The sequence below is a fragment of the Carassius auratus genome, unplaced genomic scaffold, assembly GCF_003368295.1.
Source record: "Carassius auratus strain Wakin unplaced genomic scaffold, ASM336829v1 scaf_tig00216092, whole genome shotgun sequence".
NCBI lineage: Eukaryota > Metazoa > Chordata > Actinopteri > Cypriniformes > Cyprinidae > Carassius > Carassius auratus.
In genome coordinates, this window is record NW_020528403.1 from 184267 (window position 1) to 192713 (window position 8447).

At 38.0% G+C, this 8447-nt stretch overlaps 1 pseudogene; it reads left to right on the top strand.

The window, feature by feature from the left end:
- Nucleotides 1-2202: 2202 nt before the first annotated feature.
- LOC113097042 (neoverrucotoxin subunit alpha-like) lies at nucleotides 2203-6265 on the top strand (annotated as a pseudogene).
- The last annotated feature ends 2182 nt before the right edge of the window (nucleotides 6266-8447 follow it).

The window sequence follows — 8447 nt, forward strand, 5'->3', positions numbered from 1 at the left end:
CTGCCCCAAAAGCTCGTCCAATTGTCTATGAAACCTATGTTATTCTGTGGACACCACTTAGACATCCAGCCATTGAGTGATGACAATCTGCTATGCATCTCGTCACCACGGTAAGCAGGGATGGGACCAGAGCATATTACAGTGTCTGACATCATGCTTGCAAGTTCACACACCTCTTTAATGTTATTTTTAGTGATCTCCGACTGGCGAAGTCGAACATCATTAGCGGCGGCGTGAATAACAATCTTACTGAATTTACGTTTAGCCGGCACTTTTACATTTTAAAAGTGTCAGGCACTCTGGCTCCCGGTAAACATTGGAGTATGGTGGCTGGTGTCTCTATATTCACGTCCCATATAATAGAAACACCAATAACTAGAGCACTTTCATCGGGTTTCTCAGTGGATGCATCACTGAGTTGGGAGAACCTGTTTAATGTTTTTATCCGAACAGAAGAGCGGTGTTTTGACCCAAGACTACGCTGCCTCACTGTCACCCAGTTGCCCTGCTGCAGGGGCTCTGCTGGAACCGGACAATGTACAGGAATCCCTGAGCTAGACGCATCCAAAGCAGTGTCTAGAGCCCTAACATTCTTACTGTCCTCAATTAAAGTTTGGATGTGTGTGTCTAATTCTGAAATCTTCTCTGTCAGCCTAACTATTTCCCAGCATTTATCACATGTGAATCCCTCATCTCCAACAGAGATAGATAAACTATACATGTGGCAAGAGGTGCAAATAACAATAGCAGGAGAAGCCATAACTCACCGTGCTTGATGAAAAGTTCTTACTACAGTTGTTTGATGAACTTTTGAAAAACTGGAGAGAGAGAGAGAGAGAGAGTAGCGAGAGAGAGGAGAGGAGAAAAGAAAACAGTGTTGAATGGAAATGGAAACGTTAATTACAAGCTAACGAATGCTAACGATTTAAAATAAAAGTGAACGATCAAATGAATCAGATAAGATTGATAAATAATATCAGAAATATGGTGGGAATTAAGTTATATTTTATCACTTTAAACAACAGAGAGTAATAGCAAGATAAAGATTCTACAGAAAAAACAAAGCTACACGAAGCTACGATCACAAAACAGCAGCAAGGCAATCAGGAAACAGGAATAACACTGTCCAACAGCGACAACCGCAGGTCTGCATTCCATAATGAAAATGAATGAGTGAATTCAGACACTGGTGAACAGCTGCTGTTAACAAGCCAAATCATTGAAGAAAATAGAAACGAGACACATACAAAAACTACAACTGACTTCAGCCACAGCCTTAGATGAAATCAACAAAAGGTTTAAACAATCAACAAACAGCTTTACCAGCTTCACACATTACTAACCATACTGACATTATTTTTGTCAGATCAGAGATCAAAAGATCTTACTGAGAGTTACAGCCATTTAGATGATGATGTTTTATTGTTTTGTTTGACGTTACCATTTGTAACGTTTTCACACTCTCTTTGTTTTGGGTTGTTTTCTTTTATGCTGGGGTGCCAGACAGGATTTCTGTCATTAATTTAGTTCAGTTTACGAAAACGTTCCAAGGTCTTGTGCAGTCTGGTTTGTCTTTCACAAAACCCCTCAGTTATTTGAGAAAAGAATTGCAATGCAATAAATAATACCCCAAAAAACTCTCTTAAATAGACCACTACTACAATCAATATGACAAACAACTAGAATTCATTCAAAAATGTGTATGTTTCAAGTGTCTCAAAAATGACTTTTTGGTTTGAGTATGAAAAAGAAAAACAACATCAACAAAAAAATAGTTCACAAATAGACCCGCCACAAAGCTACAAAAAAGAAACAAAATTATTCCAAGTCACAAGATCAGCAGTAATTCTAACAATTTAATACATATAGTTCCCATAGTCAATAAGGGAAAACATATAAAAATACATTTCCCCGATGAAAAAACAGTCAAAAGTCAAGTCACGTGAAAGCTGTCATCAGAACTGGCCTCAGACGTGAGTATACAGGCTGGAGGCTCCCAATCCGTCAATTCTGCCCAGGTTTTAGAACTGCTCACTCTTACTGTTAGCCCTGCAGCGTCTAAATGACCACCCGCTAGTAACACAATGACGAGGATACCATGCTTTCCTTTTAATTATCCAGAGCGTGATTGATTAGAACGCAGATGATACACTTTTGCCACGGATAAAACAATAAATCGCGGGAGTCTTCGAGCGGAGCTCCATGAGGTACACTCAGTGGCTTCCTTGAGCAGCGCACGTCATCCAGATAAAGGTGACTGGGCCATGCCGTTGACGTCACCATCTTCATCGTTATCCTATAACGACCGCAGATTCACATACTATATACGTCACTTCGATTCCCATGGATAATGAACTCGGATCATTTTACAAATTAAAAATGACTAATAAACTAGGATAAATTAACATTTAATTGCTTATTTCATGTCACATCGTCACACATTGTGGAAATCAGTATTTGCTTTAGTTGGGGTCCTGACCCTTGACTTTTGAACTTTAAGTTTTGTTTGATTGCTATATCTGTGTCTTTAAGCTACATATGTTATATCCCCCTTTCTCAAATCTTTTCCTGGAGGTCCAATGCGCTGCAGAGTTTAGCTTCAACCAAGTTTAGCAAAGTCACCTGCCTGTAATTTTCGAATGATCCCAAAGATATTGATTGGCATTGATTAACGTGATCAGGTGTGTTTGATTAGGGTTATAGCTAAATTCTGCAGGATAGTGGATCTCGAGGTCCAGATCTGAGTATAAGCATAAGTATGTTTTCTTAACACTTTATCATAACTTTCATTAATAGATTAATAGATAGTCTTTTAGATTTAAAGACTTGCTATACGAACGATAAAGCACCAAATGTACAAAGGACATTGTTTTCACAGGCGCCGTCAAAATGTACATTGTACACGTACACTCCTATACAGGAGTTTTGCAAATCATCTCAACATGGACTTAAAGTCGATCTCACTTTAGTTTATTTGTTTTTGGTTAAAGAAAACTGTTGTTGTTTTATTTGACTCATTGAAATTTTTGTCTGAGGAAGGAATATCGAAACGAGTGGAAACGTCGTCTTATATTACTGATGTTACTTATGGCAGGAAATGTTCAATCAAATCCAGGTCCTGAAACCTGAATGTTTGTATGTTCTGTCTGAGTTTTCAAGTCGACCTGGTTTGAAAGTTGTTCATTTGAATTTCTGTAGTTTAATGCCTAAAATCCCAATGTTGGCTATTGATTTAACATTAGGAAATACCAGACTAACTGTTGCCTGCTGTTATAGACCCCCTTCAGCTAATAATGAAGGCTTATCCATAAGTTTAACTGCACTTGCAGCTATTGTACATGAGAAAGAAATTATTTTACTTGGTGATTTGAACTGGAATTTGGTTGAGAGATGTACATTTAAATAAAATTAAATTAAAATTAAATTAAATTAAATTTATACATTTGGCAGATACTTTTATCCAAAGCGACTTACAGTGCATTCAGGCTGTTGATTTTTACCTTTCACCTGTTCCTGGGGAATTGAATTGTAATTTAGTGTTCTTAAAGTGTTTTACCATAATTCTGCAGTGGAAATTAACTCCACTCCCACTGCTTCAAACAGTTCGAGTTTAAAAACTAGCATTCATACAGTTAGTACTGTGAACTTATTTCATTAGAGTCCACTGAGAATAAATATTTCTTAATATAAAACTGCAAACACTTAATGTGTAATAGTAAAGTGACCAAAAGCATGACTTTTACTCAAATCACTGCAGTTCATTGACAGCTATAGCAGACATTTATGTGCTGAAGTACTTAACGCAGAGGTCATCACTTTATCAGCAACTCCACATTTTCTGTCTTTAAATTAAGCAGCACAATATCAGTGTTTATGGCTCATCATTGACTGAAGCAGATCTATCTTGTGCAAAAACACGTTAATACAGTTGAGTTCAGTATTTACTTTCCTTATCAGTGTTTGACTTTGCATAACTTTTTTTCTATGGATGTTCACAAATATTTCAGTCAAATTAAAAAAAAAAATGGTAAATGTGACTTTTACATTTTACAGTATATTGCTGTTTTTTCCTTGACTTAACAACATCAAACTGTAGAAAAAGTTATTTACTGGCATTCATTAATTTACAGCAACAAACTGTAGAAAAAACTGTTATTTACTGTCAGCACGGTTGCCAGTAAACATCTGTTTTTCTACAGTTTGTTGTCGCACATTAATTACAGTATATTACTGTTAAATTATTTTTCTTTCATCTTAAATCTTTAACCCTTTAAACTACACAACAAACATATATAACAATATAACACAGGGATGCTCAAATCTGGACCTCAAGATCCACTATCCTGCAGAGTTTAGCTATAACCCTAATCAAATACACCTGAGCACGTTAATCAATGCCAATCAATGTCTTAAGGATCATTAGAAAATTACAGGCAGGTGACTTTGATAAACTTGGTTGGAGCTAAACTCTGCAGCGCATTGGACCTCCAGGACAAGATTTGAGAAACGGGATGTAGATTTTAAAAACATTTTTTATTTTATTTTAGGTGTTACTCTGTGGGATAAGCAATCACTGAGGGAAGATGTGGACACTCATTCAAAGCTCATGACGGATTTGAAGTTCAGTAGCTCTGACTCCATCTCTAGTAAGTCAAGTCTCCTGAATGTAAGTGCTTCACTAAAGGCCAGTTTTTTGGGGGGGCTGGTGGAGGTGGAAGGATCTGCCAAGTATCTGCATAACACCAAATCATCCAACCAACAGTCCAGAGTAACAATGCATTACAGTGAAACCTCAAGATTTGATCAACTCACTATGACTCAGCTGGGCCAGATCACCTACCCTCAGGTGTTTGACCAGAAAACTGCAACTCATGTGGTCACGGCTGTGCTTTACGGAGCTCAAGCCTTCATGGTGTTTGATCGCTCATTTGCAGATGATGAAAACAGTCAGGACATTGAGGGAGAACTGAATGTCATGGTCAAGAAGTTCCCTAAATTTTCCATTGAGGGAGAAGGTGGTGTAAAAATGACAGATGAGGATAACAAAAGGTTAAGAATATCACCTGCACCTTTCACGGTGATGTTGGCCTTGAGCAGAATCCCACCACGTACACAGAGGCCCTAGAAGTGTACAAGAAGCTCCCCACTCTGCTGAAGAGAAATCCAGAAAATGCAGTGCCAATAAAAGTCTGGCTCTATCCTCTGAGTTTACTGGAAAAAAATTCTGCCCGGTTGGAGAGGGAAATCAGCACTTGTTTGATTTCCAACACTGAAGATATAATGGAGGGGCTGGGGGAGGTAGAGAGGACATGCAATGACCTGGCCAGAAGAACAAAGGTAAATGTTTTCAGTGACATTAATGCAAGGTTGCACTTATTTCAGGTTACATTTAAGATTTACAAGACGGTGCTCCAGAAAGAACTGGCCAGGGTCCTGCCTGCCATTCGAGGAGGAGGTCTGGAGGAACAATCTCTGGCAGACATCCTGAAGGCACACAGCAGCTCCCCTTTTAATGCTGGCTTACTTAATCAATGGTTAGATGATTCAAACTCTGAGCTTTTCTTATTGCAATATCACATCAATATGCTGAATGAGATCAACATTGAAGATTCAGACAGGCTCAACGCCATCCTTCTTGATCCTGAAACTGATGTAGCATTGTCTCTGACCTTCACATCTCTAAAATGCAAAGACCCATATCTTTCAAATCTGACAGAGTTTCTAAAATCTGACAAGTTTAAAGAGCTAGATGGAAACAAGACCCTGCTTTCTTTGACATCAGATGGAAAGTGGTTCAAAGATCCTGATGTCATTGCAAAGATGAGAGCAAACCTATGTCTCTTCAAGAGATTTTCAGAGGCCAATAAAAATGTGAAGAGTATCCGATTCATTATTTCTGCCATTTCCAATCACTCCATTCCAGGCTCCTCCATCTATCTGTATGAAAATGGAAAATTGACAGACACAAATTTCCAGCCTGTGTCCAGGCCACCCCCACCAGTAGTTAATAATGTCCTGGCACAAACTGTGTCCCTAAAACTGCAGAAGTCCCCAACTGGAGATACAGTGAAGTACAGAGTGGAGTACAAGCAGGTGAAAGCAGATTCTGGAGCTGAGGAACAGTGGCTTGTCATAGACACAGCTGATGATGACTTCACGCTGACTGAATTGAAGCCTGGAAATCAGTACCTGATCCGCTACAGGATAGTGGGTAAAGTGGGAATGAGTGAAGCCAGTGAGACTGTCAGCCCTACACCCTCTTCAAGTAAGTATCATCTGCACATTTGTATATATTACGTTGTTTTTAACTTCCTCAAAACATTGAACATCGAACTATGTTCAGGACTGTATTTAACAAGTGTGACAACCAAACTGTCCTGTTCACATAGCAGCATATTCATTATTTGAACAGCTACTATATTAATAAAAACCCATTAGGTGTATTAGGTACATGCCCACCTAGAAATGTTTAATGTTCTAGGAATGTTTTCAGCGGCTAGTTTTATTTTAGTTTCCAGAATGTTCTGCTAAAGGTAGGATAAAATTCTCTTAAAACATTCTAAAAATGTCTATTGATAACATTGTTACAACATTTATCATCTAACATTCTAATAAAGCTTCCCATCACACTAGATGTGGACTGACATTGCTCAGAAGTCAGATGTTGGTGTAAAGTGAAAACCCAACCTCTGATTGGTGTCAAACTCTAGTGTAAATACTCCAAAAACTGTATTACCAACTTCACTTATTATAAACAAGATTTATTTCTGTCATAAAAAAAAGTTTTTATTGAGATTAACAGAGGTGTTGATGTTTATTAAAAATAATAGTTTTAGTTTGATGTCACCATTATTGTGATCAGTACTTGGACAGTATGACTCTTTTCAGTGTAATTGTTCATTTAACTGCTGTGGCTATAGTTGTTACAGCAAAAATAGTAAGCGAAAAATTTCATCAGGTGAAGTTGGTTACTTGCTGATGTTACAAATTTTCTCATGTAACGGTCTAGTCAACTGCTTTTACCTGGAGTCTCTCGTATGTTATTAATTTAATATTAGTGACTAAAGCAGATGTGTTGCAACTCACAAGATCCTGTAGATTTATATCATAAGTTTTTGAGCCTGTTCTTTTTAAGTTACATTAATCATGAACCACAGAATACCTAGACACACAGGGACTTCTGGGTGCAGTGTATGAGTTTTGTATGATGCAGCCAGAATACATTGGAGCATGAAGCATCTCAACATTGTTGAGACTCATACACTGAATCTTGAGGTTTGTGTTCTTAAACCCTTGAAATGATCTGCTTTAAATTCTGTAGGGTCTCAGGTTGTAGACCCATTGAGACAACCAGCATTGTCTAACCAGATGTTCTCTTACTGCTTTTGCCTTAATAAAGATTTGCACAACTAAAGCCAACACTTACCACCTATATGGTGACATTAAACCAAACTATTACTTTTAAACAGACATCCACATCTAAACCACTGCTTTAATCTTAATTATAATGTTTGGGGATAATATTCAAATAATGTTATTAATAACATTTTTTATGTTTTTTAAGGAACGTTATCCTATCTTTTGAGAGAACATTCTGGCAACAAAAATAAAACTACCCGCTAAAAACATTGTTACAACAATCCATGGGAATGTTCTTAGAACATTTTTAGAACCAAAAAAAATCAAGCTGGGTGGTCAAAATCAAGGTGACATCACTCAGCTGTGGGTGATTAGGATGAGAGAGGGTCATGGTTTTGCTAGGTCTGTGTGCTTGCCATGCATGTATCCATTTCCTCTGCTGTGGAGTATCTTTGGAGTATCACCTTTATTAGGGCTGTGCTGATAGATGATAGTATCGTGTATTGCCTATAGTCAGAATATTGGCTGTTGCTGATGTCTTTGGTGAAAGCAAGAGGGTAATTATTATTATTATTATTCATCAAAAAGAGGCTATAGGCACCTAACTTTAGTGATGTAGCACAGAGAGCCACTTCTGGGACACTTCAGAAAGTTGACTAGAGTGCAAGATCAGCTCCAGTGGCCCTATCAAAGCCGTAATGCACTGCAGATATGTGCAGTGCGGTAAGAGATTTAATTCATATATACAGTGTAGATAGCTTCACTTATGAGTGTTTTTTTTTTTAATGAATAAACTCACAATAGACTAACCAGTCCAGTGATGTTCTTTCCCTGCAAACAAGTCTGCACTGGCCTGTGATAGGCCAACTTATTGCTACCAGCGCAGGGCCCCTGAGAATTTGCTCATTCATAAAGCATTGACCCCTTAGCACTGGCCCTGCATTGGCAGCCCTCACTTCTCCTTCAGGAAACTTTAGCACTGTTTTATTGAAAATAATAAAGTTTGAACAGTACATGGACTCCGAAGTACACATTTTGAAGAGCAATTGCTTCACATCGTTAGGTGTCTCAAAGTGAGAGAGTTCAAA